General features: G+C 43.8%; 1 protein-coding gene across 3 annotated transcripts in view; it reads left to right on the top strand.

Moving 5' to 3' along the window:
- Ncald (neurocalcin delta) overlaps positions 1 to 20963 on the top strand; it is a 380673-nt gene that overhangs the window by 309876 nt on the left and 49834 nt on the right. The window contains exon 1 of one of the 3 annotated variants that reach the window (XM_074068949.1): positions 5697 to 5718. The exons of the other annotated variants lie outside the window; for them this stretch is intronic. The gene's annotated coding sequence lies outside the window, so the exon portion shown is untranslated. Of the gene's footprint in view, positions 1 to 5696; positions 5719 to 20963 lie in introns of those variants that run through there. 3 annotated transcript variants of the gene reach the window in all.

Below are 20963 nucleotides of genomic sequence, written 5' to 3'. Positions count from 1 at the left end.
CACTGTGCTGAAAATTATTGGAAATCTTGACTTTTGGGAAATCCGATGGTGGCTGTGTTTGCCTTGTGCCTTGAGAGAGAAGAAGAGACTTGGAAGTTCTTGCCATTTGCCAAGTGTGTCAAGAGTCCCGGTTGTCCCAGATGACAGCTGGCACACATAGTCAAGTCACTCGCTCTGACTTTATTTTTTCCTGGTAAAGAAATAGCAACTACTTGCCAGCTTGCTTCTTTGCAGGAAGCCAACAAAGAGTTTGCATAATGAATCTGTCATTTTTAATCATTATTCAGTGTAAATTGTTACCACCCGAGAGTAAAAAAGTCTGTTTATAGGGAAACCTTAGGTAATGGGGGGATATCCAGAAGACAAAACAATATTTACACTAACTTTGGCTAGTGACTCTAACGTTGAACTCTAGATTGGATTTCTTTAAGGGAGTTAATTTCATATGCCAGGCATATTCAGCTGTTTGGAGCTGAATATTAATTCTTTTCTAAAGAGTAACAAACCAATGTGCCTTGGGCTAGTCTGAAGTCTAGTATCTGCATGAAAACATTGATTATTTTGGTGTCCAGTTGGAGAACCCAGGAACACACAGCAGGTTTTCTAAAATTCAAAGCTGTTTTCTTGAAATACATGGCTGCAGAAGATGCATTTCTGGGATGAATTCTGATATTTCCTGGCTTATTTAAATAACAATGACTTAGGTGTAGAGACACAGGACACTTTTGTCCTTCATGCTCAATGTCAAAGATAACAGCAGCCTCATTTGACTACTGCTCCTCGGCTACCAGGTACCCCATCAGTGCTTGTCTGTTGTTCCTTCAGCCTGGCCAGCCAGCATTTTCCAAAGTCCTTGCTAGTGGCTCACCCTTTGTTAATTGGGTTATCTGATTCTGCTTCCCCCACGCCAGTGGCTAAATTTGTTTGAGATTTCACAGTGTTTCTAAATTTATATATGTACACAAACGGGAACACACTTTTCCTCAAGTCATTTATTAGAATCAAAATTAGGAAGAGTTTTTAACCTTTATATGATTGAGCTGATAAAAGATGCTACTGTAGGTGGATGTTGAAAATGTCCACAAGTATCTCAGCACAAAAAGTGTGTGTATGGGGAAAGGGGGGATTTGCATCTACCCCCAGTCATGGCTTCCTACCTTAGTTGTATAAAGCTGTGGTCAGAATGAATGGGTGCCAGTTCAGGGATAGTGTGACTATGTAACTTTCCAAGGGAAGAAAAATGACCTTCCACTATTAAGTTTTGAAAATATCAAGCGTATGTTCACTTTAAAACTCATAGGTTGTGTATTATAATTTGTTTTCTTTATGAGAAGGGAGAGCCTGATCCATCTGGGTCTGCTGGTCTTATTAGTATTTCAGACATCACCAATGGCCTGAAATACTAGGAGACATTAATCTTATGGATTTAAATAAACTGCAAATAGGACTTCAAGTTCAATGCTAGACACTTTATGTAAAGGCAATAGAGATGTGGACATTGTTTCAGCTTCCTATTGCTGCTGTAAGAAGTCACCAATTTAGTGACTTAGAAACAACAAATTGACAATTTTACAGTTCTGGAGGTCAGAAGCCTAAAATGGGTCAGTGGAGCGCCTTCCCTTCCAGAGGCACAAGGGGAGAAGGTGTATCCTTGCCTTTACCAGCTTCTAGAGAGGTCCTGCCTTCCTTTAGCTCATGACCCCACACCACTCAGATTCTGCTTACATCGTCACATGCCTTCTCTGACTCCAGTGCTCCTGCCTGCTTCTTGCAGAGACTCTTGTAATAACATCGGGCGCAGCTGGGTAATCACACTAATCTCACCTCAAGAATCTGAACTTCATTGTAACCAACAAATCCGTTCTGCCCCACAATGCGACATATTCACAGGGTTTGGGGATCAGGATGTATCTATGTTTGGGGGGGTCATGACTCTGCTCTCCATAGACAGAGACATCATAGATAAACCCACCCTTTCTAATCAGTCTCCTCATTGGTCTTAGAAATCCGAAGCAGTTAATTACAGCTGTGACCTGTAGGTGGATCATGAATTTGAACATGCTATCCTGTGCAAAACTTCCTGTGAGCATAAGGCCTGCTGGTGTGTGGAATCCGCTCTGTATGAGGACATCTTCCAGTGGGCACAGATTGATTGACTCTCCACCAGAGTCTTGCAAATATAACATGTAGCTCACTGCACAGAATCAAAGGATGATCACGGTGGACAACAGGACTCTAGAAGGAAGCGGTTCACATGTCAAATGTGCCCCTTCCTCAGAGTATAGGGTAGCATAACTTCCTTATCTTCATTTTGCTTCAATTTCTATAACTAAAAAACAGAGTTTATAACTTCCATAATTGCCGTAAGTTAGAAATATAAAATGTACAAAGTGCTGGGGTCTAGCTTGGTGGTACATTGCTTGCCTGGTATACATGAGGCCCTGGCTTTGATCCTCAGAACCACAATACATGCAAAGCGTTTAACCCAGGCCAGGCATGTGTAGTTGTTGCCCAGTTAGTAGTGGTTATGGTGGGGGGGCCTACAACAGGCCTGCCTGTGCTCCACACACCTGAAGTGAAGGCTGGCCACAGCAAGACAGAGCAAGTTACAAGTCAGGCCAAACACCAAAGCCATTCCCCAGCCAGTAAGTAAGGATGGCCACCAGCACCATGCAAAGAAGGTAGAATTCTGCACTCACTTTGAACTTGCAGCATTTGCAGATGTGAAGTTTGAGAACCTAGCAGTAAGGCCCAGTGATGGGCAGGCAAACTCCAACATGGAATGGTATAGATCATGACCTTCTCAAGATGGCAGAGGGAGCTGATCAGATCTGGAGGAGAGGATTCCACATCAGCTCAGTCCATAGGCAGCTCCTTTGGCCATGCCGGCGAGTGCTGACACCTCATCCGTGATAGCATACTGTAAGCTGTAAAGTAATCGTTGAACTTACCCTAATGGAATGGATAATACTCCTTAATCACTTACTGCTAAATACTGGCTAGGACCGTTCTAGCCCAGTGTGGCTTCAGCTGTGCTCCATAATGTACTTTACTGCCATTCTAAGTCCTGATTTTACAAACCTTCTCCAGATGTTGTTTCACGTGTTATATTAATTTGGACCAAGGGGATTTTACTGACCAAAAACTCTGACTGTATGCCAGTCAGTATAAGTGCTGACTGACTGAAATATTGTTTACTTTTATTCCTTGCAATAATTCTATCACAATTCTAATATTTCTGCTATTATCTTGACTTTACAGATGATAAAACTGAGACTGCTAAAGTCTGAGTAACTGTGGCCAAACTTACAGGGCTTATAAGTGGTGGAGCCAGGAGAACCAGCCAGGCCTACCTGTCTCTAAGGTCTAGATTCCCACACCTAAGAGGGGAAAACCCAAGTACAATAAATAATATCAGGAATAAAAACATTTCTAATATGAAAAGATGTTTATAATTGGAAAGAATAAGTTACAGAACTATATATAGTTTATAATGAGATTTTTGTAAGTTAAATAGAAATGTGTGTGTATGTTTACGTGAATATATATATACACACACATATATATGTTTTAAAACTTCTTTGGAAACTGATGAAAGTTTTGTTTCCTTTTTCCTACGAAATTTCACACACAACTTAGACATTCAGATTAGGGACCACTGATAGGTATCATATGTAAAGAAACATCTGGAAGGCTGGTGGAGTGGCTCAAGTGGTAGATCACCTGCCCAGCAAGTGTGAGGCCCTGAGTTCAAACCCCAGTACCACCAAAAAACATGGACAAAAAAAAGAGAAACATCTGAAAGATCTATTCCAAATTGCTAATCGTGTTCTTAAAGGGACAGCATTTGCGTTGGCGAGCTTTCCACTGATGGTAAAATGCTGGAGAGAAAAGGAGGACATGTTTTTTTTGGCTGTGGTTTCAGAAGTTTCATTCCATGGTTGCCTGGTCCTGTTGCTTTGGGCCTGTGGCTGTGTGGCACATTATGACAAGAACACTGTGGAAGAGACCTGTGGTTCACCTCATGGTACCCAGGAAGAGAGAGCATGAGCCCAATAGCCGGGTCTAGGGAGCACCTTTGATGACTGGCTCACCTCCTAACAGCTCCATTAGCTCCTCAGAGCCAACAGACTGGGCCTCAAGCCTTCAACGCATGCTCCTCCCCTATGTTTTTCTACGTAGTTAAGTTTATTAGCAGTGAGCATATGTTATTTCTATAGTAAAAAAAAAATTTAAGGTTATAAGAAAGCCAATTGTCTCCAATTTAAAATGCAATTTACTGCTGATTTTTCTCCCAATGGACATCTAATTTTTCCTTTTGTCATAACCAGAGATGATTGATGCCTTCTGAAAAAGCTCAAAGAATGACTTTGTGAATGCACCGTATCTTTGCTAAAAAGAAACGTGCTGTAAAGGTTATGAATAAGGAAGAATAAGGAGATGTTGGATGGGAGGGGACCATACAGAGCATTTTGGACAAGATCTTGAGTGCTGTCTGCTATGACGGAGACGTGTGTGTATGTGTGTGTGTGTGAGGTGGTCAGTGGGGGGTCTTTGCATGACAAGTAGGGTCCTTCACAACTGCTGGAAGTGCTCTGTGAGAGCTGCACAGAAAATGAGGTTAGTGCTGCACTGCAGAGGAAGGGAGCAGAGATTGCTCTGCTAAATGAATTATCCTTGGGCTATTGTTTGAAATGAGTACTTCATCTTCATTCACCTCAGTCTGGCTCTAATTGAAACAGGGTTTCCAGGGCACTCTGGTGCTTCACAGAGGGAGTTTCCCTGTTTCAGTTCCAGTGAGTTGAGGAGTCAATTTCTTCATCTTGCTTAGTAACGTTGGATTCTGAAGACACTCCTGGTGCCTACTTCTCCTCCCAAACACACCTCGCCCTCTACACTACAGGAGTTCCCATGAGCTCGATAATGAAACCTTACTCTGGGCATCAAGAAAGATTCCAGGAGTGTGCTACTTCTCTCCAAGAAAAAAGGTTTAACCTGGGCATGGTGGACCACATCTGTAATCCCAGCTATGGGGAGGTATAGGAAGGAGGATCACTGTCTGAGAGCTGCCTAGGGGAAAAAGCAAGACCCTATCTGAAAATAACTAGAGCAAAAAGGGCTGGAAGCATGACTTCATTGGTAGAATGCTTGCTTAGCAAGTGCAAGCCCCAGAGTTCAAACACCATTACTTCTGGGGGGAAATTTTTTTAAAAGGTTTAATCGTGCATGCTTTTTAAATGAATCTGTAATCTTGCAACCTGACTGATTCTGATGCAATGTGGATTTTTGTACATGTTGGGCTTGGACAACAGCTGTGAGTCCTACTAGTTCTCACTGCCAAGGATGGCAGTTAGTCCTTCCTTCCCATGGCCTCCTATTCCTAGAATACTGCCCCCCTCGGTTGAATGTAGCAACTGCAGGAGCAACAAATATTTAAGATCCTGGGATTGATACCAGTATGCTAGGTAGGAAAGGGCCCTGTCTGATTGAAAAGTAGAACTTGACACTACTGTTTGTTCTCCCCCATGGATGTGAGGTAAGTGCTAATTACATGACTGCTGTGTATCCAAGTCCAAGTTAGGAAATCACACTTTGTGTCTTGTTCCTAAGGTTGGAAGTGGAGAAGAGCACAGCTGTCTTTGTGTATGTCTCCATACAATTAAGAGCTTCCTGGCATCTTCCCAGACCTGATCTCCGGCAGGAGGCAGGCTCCAACAGGTGGGGACAATGTACCATGGTAGGACATCCTCCCGGGTTCCAGTTAGAACATTGTGATGCAGCCACTGACTGACTGTGGCTTTGTCAAATTTCTCACTTTCTCTTAACATCTGTTTTCTTACACAGTGGTATTAGTATCTACATTGCAAAACCATTAGGAGGATTAAACTGGGTGTCACACATGAAGCACCTGCCACCACAATGAAGTGCTCCTGAAATGGCAACTAATGATACTAACATGCACACACACACACACACACACACACACTCCTTCTCTTGACTCCTCTTTCCCTGTCAATGACTATCTTCTTTTCCTTAACCCCTTTTGAGCAAAGGGCTGCCAAAGAGGGCCCAGACTCAATGTCTTTGATGTCCTGCTTCACATTTGCTCCTGATCACTCTGGTGGATCTTTGACCCCTTTTCTTCAATGATAGCTTTGGGGCTTTATTTCAGTACTAAGGATTGAACCCAGGGCCTTGTGCTTGCTAGGCTAGGACACTACCACTTCAGCCATGACCCTAGCCTTTTTGTTTGTATTTTGCTTTTGACATAACCTTGCTAATTTTGCCAAGATTGATCTTGAACTCATTATCCTCCTTTTGCTCCCTCCTGAGTAGCTGGGATTATCACATGAACCACCACTTCTAACCTCCACTGATACTTCGGTGCCTTGCATTGCTAGGTGCAATAGCATTGCTGTGGCAGTGACCAATCAGATCATCTTGTGGTGGAGGTCACTTCCTCGTCCTTGATGTGATGTTCCCTTTGGCTTCACAACACCACATTTCCTTGGTTTCCTCTTATTTCAATGGCTGCTCCTTCTCAGTCTCAGCACCTGAGGCCCTTGATCTTTAGGTGTTTCAGGACCTGAATGATTCAATCATTGTTTCTCTTTTCTATCCAGCATCTGTTCCTCTGGTGAGCCTGCCCATTGTTTTAGCCTTGAATGCTATTTTTGTACCAGTGATTCCCAGGTGTATATTACCAGCCTCGAGCCCAGTCCCAAATCCCAGGCTCATGTCCAACCCTTCCTTGACTCTCCACTTGGGTTCTAACGGGGATCTCAAATGCAGTGTGTAACTGAAGGTTCTGCAGAGACGTGTGTGGCTGTGTGGATGCACATGAGAGAGGCAGAAAAAGGCTTGAGCATAAGGAATTAGCTCACGTGATAATGGAGGCATCAAGTCCCAAGATCTGCTGGAAGAATCAGCAAGCTGAACACCCGGAGAGCAGCTGATGTAGATTCAGTCCAAAGGCTGGCTTGAGGGCCAATGTTTCAGTTCAAGTCTAAAGGAAAGAAAAAAACCAGTATCGCAGTTTGAAGGCACTTGGGCAGAGGAATTCTCTCTTTCTGGGGAGAGGGTCAGATTTTTGTTCTACTCAGGCCTTTAACTGATTGGATGAGGTCCTCCCATGTTAGAAAGGGTAGGCTGCTCTGTTCAATCTATCAATTCCAATGTCAATCTCATTCAAAAACACCTTCATGAAAACGCCTAGAATAATGTTCAACCCAATAGCTGTCGTCCTGTGGCTCAGTCAAGTTGACACATAAAATTAACCACCATGCACAACAAGTCCAAACAATGAACTCCTGAACTTTTGCAAAAGTTGCTGTATGCACACCTTCCCCTCCTATTGGCTAGCAACTGCATTCTTCCAGTTTGGGCTCAAGCCAGAAACCTTGGAGCCATCTTAAACTCCTCTCTTTTTCTAACATCTCATTATTCAACCTGTTAGAAAATTGTGCTACTTTCAAAATTTGCCACTGTGTACCCTCGTGAGAGCCAGTCATTGCTCAAGGAGACCTACTTGGAACACCGTATTTGAAATTGCCATCACTAGTACCTGATCTCCTTTGCTCTAATTTTTATCCATAGTCCTTATCAACTTTTTAGGATACCATGTAATATCCTTACTTATTATGCTTGTCATTTTTCTGTGTTCCTCAAGTAGAATGCCTAGATGCCTGATATGTAGAATACATGCAGTAACTATGGGTTGGATAAATTGCCATTGGAGAGATGAGGAAACTGGGGATTAAAGGAAGTAAGTAATTTGACAAGGTCACAGAGTAAGTAAAGCTGTTCTAGAACAGTCCTTAATAGAGTCATAGTCAAGAAATGCTGACATTTAGTAAGTTTCCACAATATTGCTATAGGGTATCTATTTTCCACTGATTCTAAAGGTAGACCTTGTCCAGGCAGCAATGTGTATCTAGCCTGGTGCTAATTTACAGGGTTATGTTTGAGCATAGCATAAGGTTATTCTCTTATTCCTATCTCTATGCCTTTCTCTCAGCAGGTAAAATCTCCTGGATTTGAAATATTTCCACCCACCCTTCAGACATTAATAGATTACTGTTAATAGTCTTTTTACCTTTAAAAAAAACACTCTTAAGAATTCAAGTCAGACGTCACTTGGGAGCTTTTGTTACAAGTTAATCCTTTTATCTTCTTACAATACTTATGGTAGTATTATCTCACCATAGCAAAATGGAATTTTTATTATCTTCGTATTATAATCCACAAACACGATGCACACATTAGTTAAGTATGGTGGCTCCATGTTGAGGCTGAGGAAATAAAGAACCATCCAGAAATGCCCATTCTATTTCAGGAAGTGCATATGTATTAGTTAAGATTTGATTTGGCTGCTTTAACCGAGACCCAGAAACAGCAGTTTAAACAAGATAGAAGGGTTCTTTATCTCTCGTCATAGCTGAGAAGCAATTAAGAACTTGGACTTCCAAGATCATCAGGGGCCCCACTCCTTCCATATTTTTGCTCTTCCATCTCCTATGTGCCGTTCTCATCAGATAGTGGAATTTGACTCATACTCTCACATGTACATCCTAGGCCCTGAGATGGGGCAAAGAGGAAAAGGGAGCAGGCAACTTCCTGTTAAGGGCACAGCCTGGAGGCTGTATCTGATTGGTCAGAACCTAGTCATTTGGCCAGGCTTAAGATAAGCCAAAAATCGGGGTGTAGAATTTCCACATGCCCAGTTCAGAAAATTGTTATTACTAGAAAGAAAAAAGGGAGATTGGCCATGGGGGAAACGAGTCCCTGCTTGGCCATATCTGTAAACATCTCTGTCACCTCCAACTAGGAAATAAGGTCCTGAAGGGCAGGCCTGCATTTTATACTGTCTACACCTTGAGGATTTTAAGTTCTCAATCAATATTTGTCATTGGATGATTTGCTCAATGTATTTTCATCCGAGAGATTTTGTGAAGAGTTTTTATTATAATGCCCCAAACATTCTCCAATCCCAGGGTAAATACTGCAGGAATATAAATGTCACAGGGGCACAGTGTCAGAGATAGTTCATTCAGGGCTGGAGAAGCTGCCTATGGTAAGGCAGACACCCAAGACAGACTTACTAAAGGAGTGCCTGTCCCAGCTGGTCAGCTGCCTCATTAAAGCACCCGGACATTAGGCCACTGCTCTAGCAAATTCACTGACCTAATTTTGGAACTAGGAGACAGAGCTGAGTGTGGATTTGTGGCATTCCACATTCCAATCTTAATTCATCATGCTTCATGGAAACCAGGGCCAGCCTGCCCCTCCCCCAGGTACCAGTTAAGCTGGTAGACTCCTTCTCTCCAGTCCATAAGGAAATGAAAGTGGATCCCGCTGGAGGAAGTAAATAGAGCGGCAGTAAAACATCCCTCCCTCGACTTGAACATCTGTTCAAACTTTTCACAGCTCCCAGGAGGAAGGGGACAGAACCCCAGGCTGCAAACTATAAAGAGAAGACTCCATGCGTTCCCTTTCTGTGAACTTGAGATTTACGAAGAGTTGCCTTGACCTGGCTCTGGGTTTATCTCTATGATGCCTTTGAAGAAAAGCCACACTGGTCAAAAATAGGTTAAGAAAGAGGATGAAGGGTGATGATTTTCATATTCAGGAAGCAAACCTTTGCAGGATGTAACTTCAAGATCCATTTGAGCCAGATGAGATACAGAGGGTATGGCCCCACCTCAGCTTTGTGCTCAATAGAAAGCTGACCTGTTCTGCTCTGTGGCTCTGGAATTTCACTAACACACATCGGCCTTTCTGCGTGTGTTTGAATTAGCAAGGGATCTGCTACATCTGGTTGAGACAGCCAGCCGCTCCCCGGAACTTCACCCCCACCTCCATCCATCCAGAGGTCAGTTTACATTGACTTTAGGATGAATGGATGTCCCTTCCCCCTCATGCTGTCATCTGTCCTTCCCAGAATAGTCTGCAGCATGGCTTTTGGCCAATCCTTTCCTCCTTCCCAGTGTGGAAGGCTCTGAATGGCTGCTGCTCAGCTGGGCCCCCAGCTGGCGCTTGTTTCCAGCTGCCTCCAAGCCCACTGGCCAGGAGGTAAGGCTGCAGTGATAAGCCGTGTAAAAATAAAGCCCGTTGCTACTCAGGCCAGCCAAGCAGCATGGGAGGGGTGGAAAATTCAGACTATGTGTTCTTGATGTGACAGATTGTCAATATCCGGGGTGTTTTGCCTGCAGAGATGGGATGAGATACTCTCTAACCAGGCCTAACCTGTGTATTACAGTCAGCAGCCCTTGGAGAGTCATCTCAGAACCAGGCTCTTGGGACTGGAGCTATACCTGTAGGTCAGCTAGTTTATTGGCCACCATCTTGACTTAACCATCTTGACTCCCCTGGGAGTCTGGTGTGACCTTGGGAGCCTTAACATTCGAAACCAGGCGTGGCTGCCCTGAACTGAATTCTAAGAGAGGATAAGTGCTTCATCAGGGGTCGGGCCTGTCTGTTCCCTGATGTATCTTACTAATCACACATTTCTGTCTAACTCTCTGAGTACCAGACATAACTACCCAGATCAAACTCTGGGGCCAGCTATCCACTTTGATCTTTTTCACACTGAGGAAGTGACTGGAGTTCCTAGAAATTCAGTCTGGCCTCATGAAACTTTGGTACTTTTTCTGGTCTTCTTTTGGGGATGTGGTCTAAGTTTGGGGCTTCTGGCTCCTTGCCCTCCTAAACCCTTTCTTGTATGGCTGAAATGAAGTAAGAGCAGTAAGGAAAAATTGATCTCCCACCCGGAGAACAGGTAGGTCCCCCAAGACACCCTTGACACATGCCTGAAATTCAGATGAGAGCTCCTTCCAGAAAAACAATATGACATCTTTTCCTTCTGTCACTGTTTGCAATTTCTCCCATCCATGTATAAGGAGATGAAAGACAAGTGCCCATTTCTCTCCTCCTCCTGTTCTTCCCTTCCCTCTCCCCCTTTCCCCTTTGCCTCTCCCTCAATTTCCACGTCTTGAAAGACACTAACGACCATTCTGGCATCCTGTCTAGGTTTGGGAGAGAGACTGTATAAAAGTTTCTCCTAATCGCTGGCATGGAGGGCCTGTATAAACCGGAAAGACACTGTTGTAAAACTTTCATACTATCAACATTCACTACTGTTTCATTGTGTAGATGCTCCTTTGTCTTCCAAAAAGCATTTCAGATTAAGCAATGCTGGTGTTGACAATAGGGGAAGTTTGTGCTCATGTGCTTGGCTGCTCAAATTGCAGGTGGTTCCCATAAATATTACAATGCCAGGTTCCAATAGAGAGTGAAGTAGGTTGGAGATGGAAGATTTAGCTTCCTTGTTATCCAATTGAGCCATGGAAATTGACTTTCTAGTAAAATAGCTCTGAAACCTACATGTGACTCAACTCTCCAGTTCAAATCTGGATCGAATTTTTTCCTGTTGTATCCATTATATGCATAGATTCAAATTAAATTGCAAAAAAAAAATACAACAAGACAAATTGCACATCACATGTGTCAGCACTATGATGGGCACCAATCACACAGATATGTAAAATCTACTCGTGCTATTGAAGTTTTCCTCTGGAAATAGCAGCTCCATCGTAACACTGTGAGCATTGTGGTAGTGTTACGAGCGAGAGGTGTGTGCACAGAGTCAGGAACACCTGGGGACAGGGAGGGATGCTGTGGGTCAGAGTACCTGATTCTTGACAAGAAACCTATGGAGTTAAGTCCTGGTCTTTCAGTCAACCGGGTGAACAAGTTACTGAATGAATCAGTACCTTTCATTGTTTGGGGGATTCAGAGGAATGCTGGAAGTTTATATAAAGTGTTCAGGATATAGTTTGAGACCTAAAACATGCTCCATCAATGATAATTTGTCACTAGAGACAAGTGGTTACTCAGGCTTCATTGGGTGGGAGCCCGGCCATCTATGTAGGGGAGTTAGGCGGGGGAGACATTGCAGAAGTGGCACGTCAAGGAGGGCAGCTCTGGCCTGCTCAGAGGAAGTGTGTCCCTCTGCGGCTGGAACAGAAGGGAGTGTAGAGACAGTCACATGCTTTAGGAAAGTCAGCTTAGGGCCAAATTGGGAAGGCCAGCCTGAAGGCACTGGTAAGGTCAACCTGAAGGTTTAGACTTGACATTGAAAACAGTGGGAGTTTCTGGTGCCTGCAAGCAAGGAAGTAGCTTAGAGAGATGTGAGTTTTGAAAACTAGCCCTTCTGAGAGCCATGTGAGGAGACCCTAGTTAGGAAATGACAGTCACATTCACTCCACCAGAATGTGTCTCCTGTGTCCTGAGCACCCTGTGGGATGTAATTAATCTAAGCCAGTAATTCTGAGGATAGAGAGAGGAAAACACTGCAATAAATGCTTCCTGAGGTAAAACGGACAAAAACTGGGGACCATTTAAAAGTGGGGTGATGGAAAGGGACAATTGAAAAATCATTTCATGGGAAAAATGAGATCTTTTGGAACATTGCAATTCAAAATACTCAGAGCTGGAAAGACAGCCGCTTTTCTTCTTGCCATTCTCCTCTCCTCTTTCTCATTCTTTGGGAAAGGAGAGCTCCCTCTCCAGAAGCTGCTCCAAAGGCCCTGTGAGATCAGGACACGCCCTGTATTAGCTTCCAGAGAGATAATGAGAATCGAGTGAACAGTGAGAAAACAGCCAACAGCTCTGGTCAATATTCTCGTGGCTTAGCGTGGCACCTCAATGTTCAACCTATTTTCTTTTTAAAGCAGAGACTAGTACTTGACTTTAGCAAGTTGTTTTCCTGTTGAAATAGAAATGTTATGAGAGGCGGCATTGAATAATGGAAAATGTGGGGTTATTTGATGAGAGGTGGAGGAAGGCTCTGAGGCCACCTTAGGTAAATAGTAGGAGTGATGGCGATGTGTAAATATTGACATGGAACCAGCAGGAAACAAGAAGAGAGAAGGGACTGCAGCATGGGCTTGTTTTGTTTTGTTTTGTTTTTTGCTCATTGGAAAGAGGTTATTCACAAATGTAATAAAATGCTAAAGAGAAGACAGTCACGTAAGAGACTAAAGATGTAGCCATGATTGTCTATGACTGAGTTAATATTTCCAGAAATCACCAGCAGCACCCTTGTTGCAAAGATGGTCATAGGACTGTAGTATAATTCATTGCCAAGAGTGAACAAGAGTCAATACCTAATGTATGGCACAGTAGGGATTCTAATAGGATAAATTTAATAATCATGAAACCAGACACCCCATGTATATTGAGCCCGATTCTCACTAGGAAAATCTCGTCCAGCCAAACTCTCTTGTCAGGTGAGTACACATTCCACATACTAGGTGCAGATAAAGTTTCATATCCCTTTATTTTTAGTTAATTCCTCACAAATTCTACACTTAGGAGGCAAGCGAATGTATCTCTCTTGATCTTATCCTTCCCCTTGATTTCGGTAATCTCTAGGGCTTGCTCCATTCAAAGCTAGCGCTTGACTTACACTTGTCTTAAGAAGATGGTTTGGGTCTCATCCACCCAGCCTGCACTTGCATCTCCCTGCCACACAGTGGCGATGTTGAACACTGGCCCTGTACAGTCTGGTAGACTTTCTTTGTCCAGTGCTACAGGGAAGGCTGAGCAAGTCCTGCTGGGCACTCAGGCTCAGAGGAAGTCCCACCTGAGACATTGAACTACACAGTTACTTTTTAAGACTCAGGGAAGACAGCTGTGCTGATTGAATGTCTTACAGATCTGCCACCTCACAGAATATTTTCCCCAAGCTCCTTCACTCAAACAGTGGACCAGTTCTTCTATGGAATCCTCAAAATAATAATAATAAAAAAAAAGTTCTTGAAACACTTCTCTCTATAGACATTAGAGCCAGTATTATACGTTTCTATTCATAACGAAGCCACTTCTAGTTGGATTTTCTGCCATTTGTCTTAATAGGAAAGAAGAGGGGAAAATTTAATCTCCGGCAGGTCCTCTCTGCTAAGACACACATAGTGTGGTCAGGAATTATTTTGCTTCTTATTCCCCCTCAATCAGTCCTGATTCCAGAACTCAAATGGTTCAAGCTGAGCTGACAATGGTGTGGAACCTGTTGGGACACCCTTGTCACCATTGCACATTTCTCTGGTAAGAATGTGCTCTGATTTACCATGTGTCCCCAGAACCCCAGGCATGCAAATTCACACACAGCACAGAAACCAAAGGTAAGTGGTTAGCCACGAAGGGCTTGATTTTTTCTTATTTTGCTGTTTTCAAATGGGTGTTGATCTTCAGTGGGAAATGATTTTAGCAAAGACTGGTAGCCAGACAATAGGAGCAATGCTACAATGTATTTCTCTGACCTTGACAAAACCTCTCACTATGCCCAATTTTGGTGGCAAGCTTCGGATGTGAGATGCAGCCAGAAAGAGGCTGCTAGAAGAGACAGTAGTGACAGGAAGAAGAGATTCTGACAGGTAGGAGGAGGTGCAGGAATGGTGGAGGAAGGGGTAGAGAGGCGTGGAGGACACCATGTTTTGTGAAAGCTGTGTTCCAATGTTCAACATCAACCCTGATGGCAGTTGGATCCATCTTTCTGTATCCAAAGGCAGCCGTGCTGGGCGTAGTTAACAGAGCACAACCAGGAAAACTGAGTTCTGTCCACCATGATTAATGTGACAATAGAATGTTTTGTCCAAATATGTCTCTTTTGAGAATAAGAAGGGAACTGTTAATAGCAAATCCAAGACACAGGTACAAACCAGGAGGGACTAAAGAAGGAAAAACAGGAGTTAGAATTATCTGTAATTTGAAGGTATTTTTTTTAATTGACCCTTAACTGATTTCTGTAACAGTCCTGTGTCGCCTCAAAGAATTGGCAATGTGGTTGTAGACAGCTGACTCCTTGTCTGCAAGGAAACCACCAGCAAGTACTGGAGGTGGCATCTAGTCAAGTTCAGATGAATGTCATCACAGGACGTGGTAGGAGAGTGCCATGTGAAGTCTTGCGATGATTAATTTGATTGTTGACTTGGATTGGAGACACTTAGGAGATTAGCAAAGCACACCTCTGGGTGTGTCTGTGAGGCTTTTCCAGAGTGGATTAACTGGGGAGGGAGGTGACCTGCCCTCAATGTGGGTGGCACCATCCCATGGGCTGGGGGAGTGGGGTGGTCTGGATGGAACAGAAGGGGGAGAAGGAAGCCTGTGAGTGCAGACATCCTCTCTCTGCTTTCTGGCCACTGTGATGTGAGCTGCTCTACTCCACCTTGTCCTCCCTGCCCTGATGGACTGAACTCCCCTAAGTTATTTTTCTCATGTATTTTGTCACAGTGACAAAAACTTACATAGTCTAGGATCAGTCTTTAACTGGTGACCTTATACAAGGTACTTAACCTCTTTGAGCATCCATTTATTTTGATTAATGGATTGATTGATTGATTGATCAATTGACCCACTCATTCAATGAGCATATGGTCTTTCTCTGTGCCCGTGTGGCATGGTAGTAAAGAACATAGTCTCTAAAGGGTGACATCACTGGGTTCAAGTCATAGCTCTGTCACTACCTTTGAGACCTAGAACTTGTAGCTGATCCCCTGTGCCTTTCAATTGCCTCATCTATTAGATTCTGATAATAACGCCATGGGCTGAATAACAACAGGCTGAGTGTTGTGTTCTCCAAAATTCATATTTAGAAAACCCGACTCCAAGACGATTGTAGTAGGAGATGGGGCCTTTAGAAAGGGGATTAGGTGCCAGAGAGACCCTCACCCTACTGCCACCTGAGGACACAGCAAGGAAACACCATTTATGAACTAGGAGACAGTCCTTGTCAAACCAAATATGCCAGCTCCTTTTTGTTGTTGTTGTTTTGGAGACAGAGTCTCTGTACGTAGGCCAGGATGACCTGAACTAGGAACCCTCCTGCCCGAGCATCCTGTACTGAGATTACAGGCATGCTCTACCACGCCCAGCTCTGCCTGCACTTTAATGTTGCTCTTTCCAGCCTTCAGAACTGTGAGAAATATATTTCTGTGGTTTATAAGCTACCTAGTTTATGGTGTTTTGTTACAGCTGCACAAAAGGACCAAGATAGCACCCAACTCACAGAGCTGTGTGTGCGTGTCTGTAAATAAGAAAATAAAATGCAATTTTCATACACAAAATATCCAACAATTCCTGACATAGAGAAAGCTCAAACAACCATAATTGTGGTTATTATTCCAGGAACTGAACTGGTTGCTAGAAGTGCAAAGGGGACGGGGGAGAAGAATCTCCCAGGGTGGTTGGAAAATCCAGTGAGGACATCTGGTGAAAGTGGCTTACATGCTGTGACACCTTATTATCAGTGCTTGGGACACTGTCTAGATTCTTCCCTTTTCCACTTAGGTCACTGTCAGCTGAAAATCAGAGATAACCCCAAATGTCAAAATAATGCATTCAAACACAGTCTCACAGAAGTGCAGTGTTTTTAGGGTTGGTTAATTCTATGGTTCATTGATGTCTTCAAGAGTCCTTATTTCCACTTTGCTATTTCAGATGTTGATTGACTCACCTCAGGATGATACTAGCTGCAACAGCTCCAGGCATTGCATCCTCACCACACCACACACTAAAAGCAGAAAGAGACTATCTCTTACTTTGTGTCTAAGAAACCCTTCTTATAGCCCCACCCCCACCCTTAAAGTAAGTCTCATTGGATCCCAGTCCCTTCCTAAACCAGTTACTCTAATTGTCTATGGTAATCCAGATCTACCCTCTTGGGGGCAGGGGAGCCTTTTATCTTCCCTGAAAACATAGTATTAAGTTTCTCTTATCAGGGAAGTGAAGAGAAATGGTTGAGTGAGCGCCAACAGTGTCTTGGTATCTCTCCATTCTCCTAATTCTTCCTCCAAAATCTGCCCTGTCCGGGTGCTCAGCACTACCTAGGCTCCATGTCTGCCTACCGTGTTTCCTAATTAAAGGAGGGTAAAGACTCAATCCAGACGCAGCTACGTCTTTGAGATGCCCCGATGTCTTATTACAGGGGCCCCCTCTTATCCGCACTTTCCCATGCCTTGTTTTCCGTTACCTCAAGTCAAGCCTGGTCCAAACATATGTAATGGAAAATTCCAGAAATAAGCAACTCCTAAATTTTAAATTAAGTGCAGTTCTGAGTAGTCTAATGCAGTCGCATCCTGCTCTGCCTATCCCTCCCAGTGCATGATGTACCCTCTCGTCCAGGTATCCACTCTGTATGCACCACCCGCCTGATAGTCATCTTGTTGTCAGATAGATGGGATGCAGTGCTACCCCCTTCATGCATCCACTACAAGTCTTGGGAGTTAACCCTGACGATAAGGAAGGACAATTGTGAGTCTTTTCTAGCCCCAGTTAGGGATGGTCATTAATTTGAATTATCTGTAATTTTTTCTGTGCCTCTCCCTATCTTCTCCATCCAAGATGGCCACGTGCAGCTTTTGAGTTCGTGAAATGTGGTTAGGCCAAATTGGATTGTGATTATAAAATACACTTCAAATTTTAAAAAAGGACTCAGAATTATTTCCTTAATTACTTTTTAAAATAGTTACATATTAAAATGATATTTGGGGATATATTTTGGTTTTAAAAGTCATTAAATTTTACCCCAACTGTTTCTTTTTATTTAAAGTACATATGTAATTATTGGCAGTACTGGGGATTGAACTCAGACCCTTGTGCTTGCGAGGCAGGTGCTCTACCCCTTGAGCCACATCCCAGACTTTTTTTGCTTTAGGTTGTTTTTAGATGGGGTCTTGCACTTTTGCCTGGAGCTGGCCTCAGACTATGATTCTCCTATATGTGCTGCTGGCACACATTACACACTTGTATTACCATGCCTGACTTCTTTGTCGAGGTGGGGTCTCTCTCTATAACTTTTTGCCCAGGCTGGCCTTGAGCCATGATCCTCTTCATCTCCCAAGTATCTGGAATTATAGGTATGCCCCACCATGCCCAGCCCTCTTCTGAATTTTTAATTTGGTGACTGGAATATTTCGAATGACACACATAGTTCATGTTTATAGCATCTACTACATTTCTGTGCACAGGATTGCTGGCTCCTGCAGAGTGGAGGCCACACCTGAGTTATCCAACAGTCATTGTACCAGTCTCCTTTCCCTTCCTCAGGGCCCATCAGAGTTGTGACCCAGCCAAACATTTCACTTCATTAAAATAAACTGTAAGAACACTGGATTTGGGGAAGAACACAGGACAGTGTCCTGTTGTCTGACTGCTGCTCCTAGATTTCTGACACATAGGTTGTTTTTTCTGCTTTCTAACAAGTCTGAAGCTTCTTTGCACATTTGCCAGGCTTGGAAGTCACTCTTTGTTGTGGGGACTTCATGATACTGGTTTGTTAGGCATTGAGCTGAACTGAAAACAGGCAGCAGAATTTACAGGTATGAGTCAGGGTTGCTTGTCTCTCTGAGTTTTTGTTCTGCGTAGTTATACATACCTCAACAAATTACAACTTATATTAGAGGAAGTAGTGTCTCCATGACTACGGCCTCCTGAAAATTCTAGTTATTTTTACAACCATTATTAAGAATAAAAAAATGTGCATAAAATATGCTCTTTCTGTTTCAATGAAAGCCGGAAGACGCATTTTTCACGGATGAAAGAATTGTGTGTACACACACGTGTGTATACACATACATATGTATGTTATTGTTTATTGTATTCTCAGCAAGAATTATCTAGAAGGCCAAGAAGATGACCATATTCCAGAAAACATTTAAGAGAAAATCTATTTATAATAGTACAATGAATTCAGAAACTTTTTTATATTTAATGAGGAGAAATGAGGGAATTAAGTTTCATAGTTACAGCAATCAAAAAATGTTATCATTTGGGGAAATTTATCTTTTTCCAGAGATCTCTGATGAATTTATACTTCAGATTCAGAAATAAGTAGTATCTGTGGTCATAAATCACTATTGGGTTCCTCTCTGAGCAAGGGGCCCTCACCTTGGAAAGCTGAGTGCCGTGTCTGTCCCCCTCCCCCGGCCTCTGAGGCCCTGTCTCCCAGCATGAACGGAAGCTGTCATGGCGTCCATTGTGTTCTCAGAGACCTGAACAAGTGCCCTCTGCCGGGTCCTGGGATTTGATCTCTTTTCAGTCACTCAGAATAAGTCTGTCCCAGTGTTGTGGATCAGGAAAGCAACTTGCTTTTCCAGCAATTCTTTTCCCATCCTCTTTTCCCTGTTTCTTTCTGCCCTCTTTGTTTTTCCCCTCCTCTTTCCTTCTTTCTATTTCTTTTTTCTTTCCATCCTTCTTTCATTTTTCCTCTTTCTCCTCCTCCTCCTCCTTTCTCTCTCTCTCTCTCATGGTAAAATATACATGACATAAATTTTGCCATTTTTAGGTGTGAAATCGGCACCAGGCACACTCACAGTATTGTGTGACAGTCACCTTTATCCATTTTCAAAACCTTTCCATCACCCCAAACAGAAACTCCTTACCTAAGAAGTATTCACTCTGCTTTCATTCCCCTCCCTCAGCTCTTGGTAAACTCTATTTCATTTTCTGTTTCTGTGTTAGAACTTCATTCCTTTTTAAGGCCGAATAATATTCCATTGTATGGATATACAACATTTTGTCCTTCCGTTCATCTGTTGAACATTCCCTTGTTTCCATCTTTTGGCTATGTGTGGGGTTTTTGTTTTGTTTTGTTTTGCTCTGATTTTTTGCAGTGCTGGGAATGGAACACCAGGCAAGTGCTCTGTCACTCAGCTACATCCTCAGCCTATTACAGTGTGAAAACCTGTACTGACACTCAAGTCATTTCTACATTTGGGTTTGTTTCTGATGAAAAAGAGAAACCAGGTGTTCAGGGCCCCCAAATCTTTGAGACTATGCACCTGAAAAGCTTGTGACTGCCTTGCTGAAAACGACAGCTATGTGGAAGGTATGTCATCAGTGGAGACATTTTACAGTTGTGTTTTCCAGAGCCAAGGGCTCAGTGAGGCTCAGCCCTGCCTCAATTCTCCTGGTCACCCTAGGGAAAGGGGAAATGGTGAGGGGAGGGCTGCTCACCTTGTCCATCCACTCCTGTGTGGGAAGGGCTCCCAAGGGTCTGATGGACACTCCAGCCCCAATGTGGCTCTTTCTGGGAGGAGAGGGAATCTTAGCAAGGAGAAGGGAGGTGGCCTTGTCTCTAGAATTGGAGCCACTTGGAGAACAGAGGACTGAGTGGTCCCTTTGCTCAGGAGTGTGGCACTTCTTTCTGTGATATGACCACTGCCATTTTAGTATGTGGGATGGTGTCAGCACTGTGGCATTCAGGCACACAGAAACATCCAAGTCCTGCTCTGTCAACCCCCTCCACCTTTGGGGTCTCCATGGGAGCTATAGGCACAAAGCCCCTGGGAACTGAAGGTACCTTTTATTGATAGTGAGTCAACTAAGGTCCCTCTGGTCAGGCTGGGGTGGAGCACGGGGGCTGAGGGCCCAGGGGAGGCCTCTTCCTCCTTCTCAGTGACGTCCCAGTGTGTCACCTCCCCCAGCTGCTAAGCCAGAAGGGTCAGGGTATGCCTATCTCTGCAGCCAGCTGTAGGTAAGGACCAGCAGGAATTCATTTACCTTAACCAGCTGCTACCCTTGTTTCTAGCAAGTATTGGCCTGAAACCTTGCCCAGGGACATCACTCTCTTCAGTGCTCCTTCCCGTCCCCCCCACCCCCGCCATGCTACTGTTATCCCTATTTTGCAGCTGGGAACATTGAGGCTCTCAGGACATCAGTAGCCAGCCCCCCCCACCCCCCCCAACACACAGGAGTGGAGAAGCAGGATTGTCCCCAGGTCTGTCCAACACCACCATCTGTGATCCAACAGTGCCTCCCCAGGGGTCCTTGTGTTGGGTTTTTGTCCCTGGAAGCGCTCCCCAGGTCCCAGACACTCATCCCAGCAGGCCTTTCAAATCCTGTGCTGTGGGGAGAATGGGCACAAGGCCAGTCAGTTCCAGGAATAATTTGGGGCTCTTTGGGGA

Source organism: Castor canadensis, chromosome 3 (assembly GCF_047511655.1).
Source record: "Castor canadensis chromosome 3, mCasCan1.hap1v2, whole genome shotgun sequence".
Classification (NCBI taxonomy): Eukaryota; Metazoa; Chordata; class Mammalia; order Rodentia; family Castoridae; genus Castor; species Castor canadensis.
The sequence above is the reverse complement of the archived record's forward strand: the minus strand, read 5'-3'. Positions and strand labels throughout refer to the sequence as shown.